Raw genomic sequence first — 13,448 nt, 5'->3', positions numbered from 1 at the left:
GAATCAGAAATTCACTGATTTAAGTGTGGTTGTTAACAGGGGGTTTTAAGTGGCAAGCAAACTCCTTGTAATGGCTCAATAATAGGAATAGTGGAGTTCTCATGTTGTAGATTAACATTTTATATATATATATATTTTATTCTTGATTTTTATTAAATTGCACATAGTTGTGACTCCAATCTCGTATTTTGAGATAAGCCACAGTTTCTCGTTCTCCAAACCACTCAGTTATTTGCAATGTTTTTACACTTAGAACAACATGATTTCTTTTGTTACCCGTGGAAGACATTTTATATAGAAGTTACACAGTACGACAACTGAAACAGTAGACTATACTGTGTAAGGTTAGAGTCTTGTAAAAACTCTCTCGAAAACGTAACGTGCTAATATAACGTACAGTACTTCATATTATATTTCTATAGCAAAAAAGAAAAGAAAAAAAAAAAAGCAAAATACAATCGGATAATCCGCCAATCGGTTAATAGGGTAACGGATAATCGAGGTTCTACTGTATTTCATATTGTTCTAGTGTGTTGAGTTTCTGGCTTTTGGTTGGATGTCCAGTATTTTCATGTCTGTGTCGGTGTCTCTGCAGGTGTGGTTGGCATTTGTGATGTGTTCTGCATATGTGGAGGTGTTTTGTAATTCTGTTATGGCTGTGATGTGTTCTTTGTAACGTGTCTGAAATGATCTGCCTGTCTGTCCTATGTAGAAGTTGTTTCAGGTGTTTGATTCTACACTACGAACGCACCCACACAGGAAACAAGAAGCACTAAGACCAACAACGACCAGTTCCGAAGATGACCGAAAATAGGTCGAAACATGTTAACAAGGTACGTTAAAAATTTAACACAAGAAAGTACTTACCATACATATTCCGAAGTGATACAGTGTTAAAAGTTGTGTAATCAAGATGTATTAACCTCTCCCTTTTAGGTGCATTTACACGACCCACGCCACCCGGGGCTTACAGGGCCGAGACCTGTCGGGAGAGGAATTAATCTATGAATCACATACATACTTTTTTGACCACACAAGGACATGGAGGGCCTCCCCGGACGAGAGATCAGCTCAATACCAGGGCCACCTCCGGTACAACACAAACATTTAAGACATTACACAGCATTCACTCACATATGAAAGGATTAAGGGAAGGATCGCCGTCCATGGCCGGACTTTCAAGATGTACAATCCCGGCATTTGCCTGGAAATAATTGAGGAAACCATGAAAAACCTCGGTTAGGAATGTCGGCCCCTGGGATCGAATCCCGGACTTCCCGAATGCGAGGCCAGCCCTCTACCACATCGCTAGCACGCTCGGTATGAATTAAATATTAAAATTATATAACAAATGAAATAAATATAATAAATGAAGATGAATTACAACGTTCAATTTTTAATTTTAACAAAATTGGAATTAAATATGATATGAAAATCAATGAAGAAAAAACTGAAATTATGGCATTCTGCGGAAAATACCCTGTGCCTAGCAAAATATGTTTAGACTAAAAAAATATTAGAAAGAGTAAATTATTTTACATATCTCGGATACAAATTATCTTTTTTCGATGAAGTAGACATTTCACAGAAAATATTTAAATACACCAAAACAATGGGAATAATTAACAACATTATGACACCTTCCCTAGTACAAAGGCATACTAGAATTCGCCTATATAAGACCTTGGCGAGATCTGTACTTTGTTACGGCAGTGAGGCATGGACATTGAGGAAGAAAGACGAAAGCAGAATAACAGCCAATGAAATGAGATGTATGAGATATACAGCGGGATATACGAAATGGGATCACAAACGCAATGAAGATGTAATGGAAGAATTACAACTAGAACCTGTAATTAATCACGTAAAACATTATCGGAACAATGGATAAATCATCTGCATCGCATGCGTAGAGATAGAATCCCAAAAGTTATGCTCCACTATCGTCCAAACGGGAAGAGATCTCTCGGTCGTCCAAAGAAGTGCTGGATTGAAAATTCAACTGTGAGATCGTAACAGGCCATATGGCCTAATACTTGAAGGGAAGAAGAAAAAGAAGAAGATATAACAAATGGTAGAATGTATCAATCAATATAGTAACTAATGGTAAGATTAATGAACGAAAGGAATTTACAGGGTGTAAACGCTATCTACTTCTAAACAAAATAGTGGTGGTACAGCGTAAATATCAGAAGAATCAAGTCAAATAACGTTTTTCTGTTACTGTCAAGGTTTTCCAACAAAAACAAAATGTTTTGTGAGTCTAACGTTTTTGAAAAAGAGAATAGACAGATTTGCTGTTCCCGATAACTAAACGTCTGTATAAGAGTTTTTTTCTTTAGTAAGACCATTTGAGTAACAAATGAGAGTATCATTTTATAACTTACAGTTAGGAAATATCAGGCACCAGTTCATCTATTGAGACAAGTAGCCCACAGGCTTGGTGTTCACACATTGTTTTTACAGTCCCAACTCCCTCGCAAGGAAGTATTTTCACGTCAAGTTTCTCCTCTCATTCCCCCTTTCTTTATTCTTCTTCATTCATACTAGTTCATCTCGTACTAATAACTTACAACGAATACTTAGTCCAGATTTAAGAGGCGACTTTCTGAAGAACAGGGACATTATTTTATCAACAATAATCTCACTAGTGGTTTTCATTTATCTAGAGAAAATCAAAACTCGAGTGGGATTTAACTGACTATTACACGATTAGAAGAGAGTATATAAAGATTATAATAAATAAAGTACTCTAATACAATAAAATATTAATAGAATTACTAAAATTCTATTTCACTAATGTTAGTTTCACCAAAACGTTTGAATGGAGCCACCATTTTCAGTTGACTACCTATGCGGTAAATAAATGACGATCGCAAAGCAGTCTGAAATGTTGGCAAAGAAATAAAGTGGTGATAAAAACAGAAGAAAGTATATGAAGAATAGAAGAAATAAAGTACTCTAATACAATAAAATAGGTATTAATTGACTTACTTAAATTATATTTCACTAATGTTAGCTTCACCAAAACGTTTGAATGGAGCAGCCATTTTCAGTTGAATATATATGCGGGAACAAATGACGATCGTAAAGTATGTTTTATAGTAGACCTACCGCAAAGAATTTGCAGTTTGAAATGTTGGCAAACAAAGAAACAAATGGTAAGGTGGTCATAAAAACAAAAGAATGTATGAAGATTAGAAGAAATAAAGTACTCTAACACAATAAAATAGGTATTAATTTACTTACTTAAATTATATTTCACTAATGTTAGCTTCTCCAAAACGTTTGAACGGAGCCGCCATTTTCAGTTGACTATATATGCGGGAAACAAATGACGATCGCAAAGTATGTTTTAGAGTAGACCTACTGTAAAGAATATGCAGTATGAAATGTTGGCAAACAAAGAAACAAACGCTAGGGTGATCAAAATAAACAAATGCTAGGTAAGTGATAAAAATAAACAAATGTTAGGTAAGTGGTAAAAATAAACAAATGCTAGGGAAGTGATGAAAATAAACAAATGCTAAGGCAGTGATAGAATTGTAGCGATAAACAGCCATGATTGGTTGAAACACATTCTTTCGTATCGTTTTATTTGTCAAAAAAGTAGTATGACGTAGTAAAAGTGTAATAGTCACATTAATTATTTTTTAATTTATAACTACTGAAACATTGTTTGTTTATTTTACATTAAACGTTATTTATGGTTTTAAATACAAAATAAATGTAGGTCTATGTCCATAGGGTGTTTTTTCTTTTATTTTATAAATCATATCGCGACCCCACCCCTCAACTTTTTCTTTCTTCCAAGGAAGAGGGACCCGAAGGTTTGCACTGCAGCCTGAGGCTTATTGTGCATTTGTTACCGCTGGAAGAGTTGAATACTAGCAGTGTTGCCACTAATTTCCGAATAACCTATGTATGGCCATTTACAGTGAATTCATGTCTCATGTAGCCTGAGGCTTATTGTGCATTTGTTACCGCTAGAAGAGTTGAATATTATAGGCATCCAACGAGGAAAACTAGGTGCGCAGAAACCAGCGGGCGTGACTGTCCCGCGCAGATGACGTATGCTCCCATTTCCAGCATGCTCTCAAGAATACTGGAGGGGAGTAAGAGGGTTATAGCATGCGCGCCGCGAGAAGTCCGAGCTGAGTTTTGTTTGTAGGATACCTATAGCAGTGTTGCCACTACTTTTCGAATAACTTATGTATGGTCATTTACAGTGAACTCATGTCTCATACTTTTGTTCAGGACAGAGGAGATCAGTATCACCCTGTTGACAAGAAAGTAAATTTCCCAGTCACAATTTTGTATGCACTATTAAAAGCTTGTATAATAATTTCTGCCCGAGTGACTAGCGTATTAATTTTTCTCACATTACATGAACGAATTCCAGCGGAATCAGATTGCGTGCCGTGCATCGCATTTCTGATATGCTACGGTTGTAAATTCCGAGGTTGCTCATCTGTGAATCATGCGGGGGAAAGTTCTCTCTCGATTTACATGACGCATATGAGTCCTCTCCACATGCGGAACCTTCGAAACTCGCTTACGTAGGTGGTACAAACAGGAAAGTTCGGTCATGTAGAAACCTGGAAAACCCTTGTCTCGCCGTTATTGTTTCCGTGCTACTTCTCCGGTGGTTCCTTTCGAATTACTGGACACTGCTGACTATTAAAAACAGAGCTACTAGCAGAGCGTTTCACTTTAATTCATGATTATGCACAACAATTTTGACCTCCACCATACACATTTATTTTACAAACCTTCCACAGTATATGCAGCTTTTCATCGTGTTCATATAATACACGCAAGTTCATCAAAGTCCGTCCGTAGCTCAGTCAACTGACTATTCAATCAAGGGTGTGTTGCGATTAATACTAGTGATGGGTCCTGAAGCACATGGGCACAATATTACTCTTTAAACTCTTCATCCTTTCCTCTACCTTTATCATTCTCCCCTTTTCAATTTCTTTATTCTTCTCTCATTTCCTTCACCCTACTTTTCCCTCAACCTTCCATCCTCCCTCCTCTCTCTCCACTGTTTTTTACTAACTCTCCTTCCCACTTTTCCCTCCTAATCCACATCCACTTCTTCATCTCCACCCCCTCTATTTTCTGTCCTCATCATCCTACTTTTCTCCACTTAACCTCATCCCACTTTTCTCTCCTCATTTTAATCCTACTTCTCCCCCGTCCTTATCCTGTTTCTCCCTCCTCACCCTTCTACTACTTCTCACTCCTCATCCTTCCTACTTTACACTCCTACTCCTCCCTCATCTTCATTCTATTTCTCCCTCCTCATCCTCATACTACTCCTTACTCCTCATCCTCATCCTCCTTGACACTCCTCATCCTCATCCCACTTCACACTCCTCATCCTCATCTTACTTCTCACTCCTCATGCTCATTCTACTTCTCACTCCACATCCTCATTCTACATCATGCTCCTCATTCTTATCCTACTTCTCACTCTTCATCCTCATGATACTTCTCACTCCTCATCCTCATTCTACATCATGCTCCTCATTCTTATCCTACTTCTCACTCCTCATCCTTAATCTAATTCAAACTTCTCAGCCTCTTCCTACTTCACACTCCTCAACTTCGTCCTACTTCTCAATCTTCATCCTAATCCTACTTCTCAATCATCATCCTCATCCTACTTCTCAATCCTCATCCTACTTCTCATACTCATCCTACTTCTCACTCCTCTTCCTACTCCTCACTCCTCATCCTACTTTTCACTCCACATCCTCATTCTACATCATGCTCCTCATTCTTATCCTACTTCTCACTCCTCGTCCTCATCCTACTTCATCTTCCTGATCCTCATCCTCACTACGTTTCCCTGCTCAATCTTTTTCCGTCTTATTCTCTGTTGCTCGAATACGAATATGCTACAGTAGTTGCAATAATAGTAATATTAATAATAATAATAATAATAATAATAATAATAATAATAAACGTATTATTAATGATATTATGAAAGATTATATCATTATTCTTCTCCTATTACGCCTACTTCCAAATTTAATTTCATTTGACCACAATCAAGTGCATCATAGATACTAGAGTTGCTGGTGTGCTTGGTGAGGTGGTTATGTTTACAACACTACTGATCAGCAGACAAATGAGAGCTGAAGAGTTCCACCAATGGTATAAATGACGACGACGATGATGGTAATTACGGAGTATTATTATTTTCCATGTTTCAGAATTCCTAACTAAACATAGGCCTATTCCTTTCATGAAAATGGAAATTTCTCTCTTTTACTTCGAAACTTGGCGTACTTCCTTTGTTTGGTGCCTGTTCTGTATTGTCTTCAAAAGCGACTTTGCAATATATTGGCTGCATCCGTCTTATTTTTGTGCACGTCTAGCGTTACTTCAGTAACTCCAGAAAAATGAAAGGAGAAGAAAATTCCCAATTCTTGATTATTATTATTTATCGTCATTATTATTATTATTATTATTATTATTATTGTTATTATTATTGCAGTACCTACCTACTATTTTGTTATTAATATTCTTATGATCATCATCATCATACTTATCATTTTGTTAGAAACTAATGTGGGACAAGAATCAGGCAGTGGGTGAAGAGACTACAATTTTATTGTGCTTTCCGCTGCTTCTCAAAAACCATTGCATAATCATGCCTACATACATTTGAATACAGCTGTTAATCCGGTTTGTTGCTGTTCATCGCAGCTCTTGTCTGACATTTATTTCGGCTACAGCATCTTAGAATAACATTAACACGACAATTACAATGGAACTAGGCGTTAAATTCATGAACTGCCCAGCAAATCACGGCTGGCTGAATTACTTGGAATTTTGTTTCGTGTTCTGTTCAATTTAATGAGCAGCTTCACCTGCCTTGAAATCTTGAAGCTACGGGTGCTCTTCTCTGAGTTTATGACGTAAATTGGATCACAAAAAGTGACCCTAATTGCTACTGTAAACCATTTTAGAGTTTTTTTAACATATCTAAATGGTTTATTAGAGGAGGTTCCTAACTTATGCAGTCTCCTCTAGTGTTAATTGATAGTAATATTCACAATTTGTATTCAGATGGAAGTTCTCTAAATCTTTACCTCCATACTGCATCATATTTCTTTAACATTCTTTAAAATTGCATATCGGATCATGACTGGTGATAAAAAACGAATACGAAACGTTATCAATCGTAAAATCTAGGCCTACTATAGGCCTAATGTATTTCACTATGCTTAGTTCACACGTTTCATCTCCTTCGTGGCTACAATATTTTGTCTGGGGTACAGGTAATATTTAACTTACCGTAACTAACAACATTACAAATAAGCAACGTTGCTTAAGTGCGAATTACTCGTACTGTTCTGGGAGGCTAAAAGGTCTAGACCTCCATGAACTAGGTGTATAGAGATATAGTACCGATGCCAATGCTATAAGAACTTCAAGAATAAATTGTACAAAAGCACCTTTACCCTACTTGTGTATTTAATGACATTTTGTACTTTTTTGTACAGTATTTTTTAATTTTTTTATTTATTTATTCATTCGTTCATTTATTTATATATATATATATATATATATATATATATATTTATTTATTTAACTGTCTTTGGACAGTTGACTAAACAACAACTATGTAGCTATCTACGTATATCTGTCTGCCTGCCTTCTTATTTATTTATTTATTCATTTATTTATTTTACATAATTAGAATCTGTTGTAATTAATTTACTAGATAGGCCTTATTTCATAATATTTATTTCTCTTTTATCTACAGTAATGGTACTACTGGTTTTGATTTATCTAGAGAAAATAAAAACTCCAGTGTGTCTCAATTGACTATTACACTAGTAGAAGAAAGTATGTAAAGATTAGAAGAAATGAAGTACTCTAAAGCAATAAAATATTAATTGACTTACTAAAATACTAAACTGTCTTGAAATGTATTATTGTACTGTACCATCTCATCAATACAAATATTCCGCTAGATGGCAGTAGTGTGTTATGATCAGCTGTTCTCATGTTTCCAGTCGTGCCAACTATACATTTTTTATTTTAGATTATTTTACGACGCTTTATCAACATCTTAGGTTATTTAGCGTCTGAATGAGATGAAGGTGATAATGTCGGTGAAATGATTCCGAGGTCCAGCACCGAAAGTTACCCAGCATTTGTTCATATTGGGTTGAAGGAAAACCCCGGAAGGAACCTCGACCAAGTAACCTGCCCCGACTGGGAATCGAACCCGGGCCACTTGGTTTCGTGGCCAGACGCGCTAACCACTACTCCACAGGTGTGGACGCCAACTATAAAATCTTCATTGAACTCTATGGACGATTACTAGTGAAGAAGACTTTGTTGATTCAGTTTCATTTTTATTAAAACAGTTGCATTCCACTTCAATTATCAATATACATGTATTAAACAATCTCTGATATGTGACTATCCATAATCTCATACAGCAGAAGCTATAACATAACCTAAATAATATAAACAAGATAATTGATAGAAAAGTTTTAATTAAGTATGATAAAATAGACATGAATCATTTTAAAACGCACAATTATTGAAAGTACAATGTTGGCAAACAATGAAACAAATGCTAAGGAAGTGATAAAAACAAACAAATGCTAGGAAGGTGATAAAAAAGCAAATGCTAGGGAGATGATAAAAATTGTAGGATAAGCAGCCATGATTGGTTGAAACACGTCATTCCGTACCGTTTTATTGGTCAAAAGTAGTATGACGTAGTAAAGTGTAATAGACTGTTTAAAACTTTTGTGTTTACCGGTACTTATTTATTTTCTACCGGATATCTTGATAGCCTTTCATTAAACTTAAAAGATGGTAGAAGAGGCCAAAAAAAAATTGTCAGACAATTTATGATCGAAATTACGCTCTTAGGCCGCTAGTTGGATTTGGGAGCGCTGTGTCACATAAAGCTACCATGCTAGATAGAGCTGTTGCCCGCTCACTCTCGCACAGGTTGCGCACCAGTTAACTTTAAACAGATCTCACAGCGATGAACTATTGCCTATCGAACTCTCTCAAAGATTCCAGGGATAGCATCGAGTCAGCTGCCCACAGTTTTCTGTTTCTTAGGTATTCCTCATCATTTACTGGAATGGCGTACACTAACCATGTGACTCCAATCTAGGCTGATGAGATCAGAAGATCTCAGTAACCAAATAAAAGATTCGCTACGGCCAATCCACCTCCCTGGAAAAACATTGTCCAAGAACGCATGAACATCACGCTGCAGCCACATGTATTGCCTTACCGCCAAGGGAACCTCCTCTAGTAAGGGGGGAAGGTTTCTTAAATAAGTTTGCAAGTAGTAAGATGAGACAGTCCAGCGTACCAGCTGAACAAATAGGACACCCGATTCTAAAGCCGTCTAGCGATATATTGGAATGTTTCACCTTACAGTACAAAGAACATACACAAGACCTTAAGCTCATTCCTTACAAAACAGAGTGACATATGCTGTCGGATCGGAACAAAGAGAGCAGATTACAAATTGCTTTATGGGCGTAAGGCAAAGTTGAAATCTTCTTCAACACAACGTTATTTAATGAAGCACATTTTCAATTCAATGGGACTGTTAACAAAAAATGTACAATAATCCTTTCTTCCAATAATCTAATTTGCTCAGTAACACATTCTTTTAGTAAACTGTTCGACAGAACTTTTTTTCAATATTTAATTTGTTCTATAACCGAATCCTTTACTCTACAGAGTCTTTCATCGGTAACGAGTCTATTGAAAAATCAACTGTTTTAGATAATTTTTTAAACAATATTCAACCTCACGAGAAAGATCACTTCCCGGTGCCGTACAGGCGATTTGTAAACAAGCACCCCCTTCCCCCGCCGCCAGAGGAAGCTACTTATCCATGTGTAATATGCATTTGATGTCAACTGAAATGACCTGGAGCATGGCCTTCTATACGCCAAGGACTTAAAATGACCTGGAGCATGGCCTTTTATACCCCAAGGATAATGGTGCACGGCCATGCCTATACACATTGTTGTGATAGACTGGAATGATGAAATGCCACGCAGCCGCTTAACGTTACTGCAAAAGAGAAAAATTGCTGCCTGGTTTGAACTTGGAAACAGTGTCGCTAAAATTAAATGTTTATTCTGTAGATGAAGTGTTGCCAGGCAGGTGGATCGGTCGCACAGGCCTAATCTTTTGGTCTCCGAGATCACCTGATTTGACTCCCCTGGACTTCTTTTTCTTGGGATTCACCAAGGATCGTGTCTATGCGACTAAGCCATGCACCATTCCTGAATTAGTGGAACGAATTTAACACACGATACAAATGGTTACGCCTGACATGCTCACCAGAGTTGACACATTGCTTACATTTGTGCATTCAGCAGAACAGAAGACATTTGGAAAACTGTACACCATAATTTATCAACAATTGAAACTGTTTTTACATTTATGTGTTTTAATAAAGGTTTAAAACACTAACCATTCTTTCGTTTAATAGTTCTGGCGGCGAGGGGAGGGGGTGTGTTTCCAAATCGACTGTACGGCACCGGAAAGGGTTCTTTCTCGTGAGGATGAACATCATTTCAAAAAAATATCCAAAATAGTTAATTTTTCGATAGACTCTTTATTTACGAAAGAGCCTGTATACTTGTTTTTAATAATGCCTAAATTTATTCCACTAAAACAAAGTATGCAGACGATGATTCGTGATATATTTTTAAATCCCCAACAAATACACCCATCGCTCTTTTAAACTTTGAGAGAAGATACATTGCGACTCGTGCAATCTTTACAGGCAAACTACCTGATTTAAATTCAGGAACAGTCGCCTCATTTCCCCGCGAGATGGAATCGTGTCCGGTAGCCGTGCTCGACAAGACCGCCGGCAATAAACACAACTCATCCCCGCCACCTCGCCACGCTGACCCTCCACCTTTGGCTTGCAGAACTTTTGAGATCGAACGACCGGGCGTTTCTCTTTTGTTTTGCAGCTGTTGCTATGCATCATCTGACAGGATTTGCCGCTGTCTTTTGTTACCAAAACATATTTCGGCAATATAAATATTTATACAACGAAGATACACTGCTTAACAACGCATGTTTTGCTGCTATAAAAAGTACTGAATCATAGTACAATGTTCTGCAACACGGTGATATGAATCTCAAAACGGTCGTGGATGTCTTCCACACTAGAGCTTCGTCTAGTTTAAAAATACAGTGTGTCCCGAAATTCGCGGATAGCGGCTACATCATGTGAATTCTGGCAGAAAATGGAGACGAAAGTGCTAGTGAAAAATATTGCCACAAAAAATTTAATTTCACAGATGAATAACACTGCACAAAATAGAATGTCTAAGTAGTTTACCCCCTAATGTTTATTGTATTTATCATTGTAACTAACAAGCAATAAAATTATAAGAAATTGATAAGCAATAATTTTATTAAGAAGTTATGAACGAACGTGATGCAACTCAGAAATAATTACTACTGTTGCTATCCTATTCTTCATTTCCCTAAGCGCTAGCTCAATTTCATCCCTTATAATAAATTCTTTTCGTATTCTGATATGGCTGTTTCATCTTCTAGGCCTATAGCAAAGTTATCTGGAAGATTCCCCGTTTCACATCTAGCTCTTATATACATTTCGTCCATCTGCTCAGCATTCTTTGCTTGTCTGTTATTTCATTACTAGAGTACGGATTTTTGGGTCGTTAAAATGTAATTTTAGGGCCTAAAATAGGCTTAAAAGTGTATGAAATAGTCTCTAAAGAATTGAAAATAGGTTCTAACAAAAAATAATGTTTTCTTTAAAAACATGTTCCAAATCATCAGGAATTCACTTCTAAAATTTAATAATTTTAAATGCTTATACACCATTACCACCACCACTACTACTAAACGTATAAGAGCAACAAAATAATATCTAACTAGTTATATATAAACTAGACAATTAAATGTGAAAAATAAGTTTTAGACATAAATTCAGTACACAAACAAGTCAAATATAATCAATTTTTACCGAGTCTTGTCCGTTAATGTTCATAATAAGCTTCACAATAAATTACTAATACTTTTTTCTAAATTTTCAACTAAAAAGCAATGCCGTCTGTCACTCAACACAAATTCGCATGCAGAAAATGAACGCTCCACATCCTCTGATGTAACAGGAACGTATTTCAATTTTGACACTGTTGCACAGGAACGTTACACTGTAAATCCGTGTTCTTCCCTGCTAGGATATATGAAGCAGTACGAAGGTCCTTCAGTCCTACATTTCTCTGCAGAACTTGCTCCAGTTTATCCCGTACTTTATTTCCAACAAATCGAGGAACACATTTGGAATTTAAAATACAAATTTTCGACATAGGAATGGGTGTTTTGAACTATTAGAGATATAACATACTTAATAGGTCAAAATAGGCTTTGTCGTCAAAATAGGCATTTTTAGGTACTATTAAAATACCAATTTTGGGCATAGTTTTATATGAAACGTGTACCTGCAAGTTTTTATGAACTTATCTTTTAGGATTAAAATAGATTTTTACCTAAAATCCGAAGTCTATTCATTACCAATTTCGTCTTTATTAACCACATCGATTTTCAATTCCTATTTGAGAAAATCGAAACATTTTACTTCGAGGTACATAAAAGTATTTCTTCCTTTTCTCTAATTCCTATATTTCTCTACATTTCTGTTTCATTCAGTCTTTGGTCGCTCTATCAATCCCTTTTCTTAATCGTTTGTTCAGTTTTCTGTAGTATCTTGTACCCATCTTTTTTTGTGTTGATGTTTTTCCATTTTCTGCTAATGGAATTGAATAAACTGATAAAAATGAAAGGACGATAGTAGTGATGATAAGAGAAACTAGTATGATAAATAATTGCAGATTTAAAAAAAATGAAAGAAAAAAATGTGGCAAAGCTACTAGGCCTACTGCTACCAGTGGTAGTATAATTATTGTGGTGATGATGATGACGACGACGATGATGATGATGATGCTGATGATATCGGTAATTCAAACGGTAGCGGGTTTGCCTGCTGATCTCAACAAATACCATTAAACTATCATCACTCCCTATGACACTAAATTACTTACTAATTCATATCCACTCCATTAAAAAAATACCTAATTTCTAAAATTAGTCCACCGCTGTAGAGTAACGGTTAGCACGTCTGATAGTGAAACGAGCGGTCCCGGGTTCAAATCCTGGTTGGAGCAAGTTACCTGGTTGAATTTTTTTCCGAGGTTTTCCTTCAAAGAATCGAAGGAGTATTGTTGCGTAACTTCCGGTGTGGGACCTCAGATTTGTTTCGTCATTATAATTACACTTCCTCTCTTTCATCATCATCTCTGTTTCTTTCCTAGGTTTCAGGCTTCGATGTAGAGTCGGCTGCGGGCCGCCGACCCCGTGGATATGTGGTCATTCGTTGTTGGTGG

This window comes from Periplaneta americana, chromosome 1 (assembly GCF_040183065.1).
Source record: "Periplaneta americana isolate PAMFEO1 chromosome 1, P.americana_PAMFEO1_priV1, whole genome shotgun sequence".
Taxonomy (NCBI): domain Eukaryota; kingdom Metazoa; phylum Arthropoda; class Insecta; order Blattodea; family Blattidae; genus Periplaneta; species Periplaneta americana.
This window is presented reverse-complemented; position numbering follows the sequence as displayed.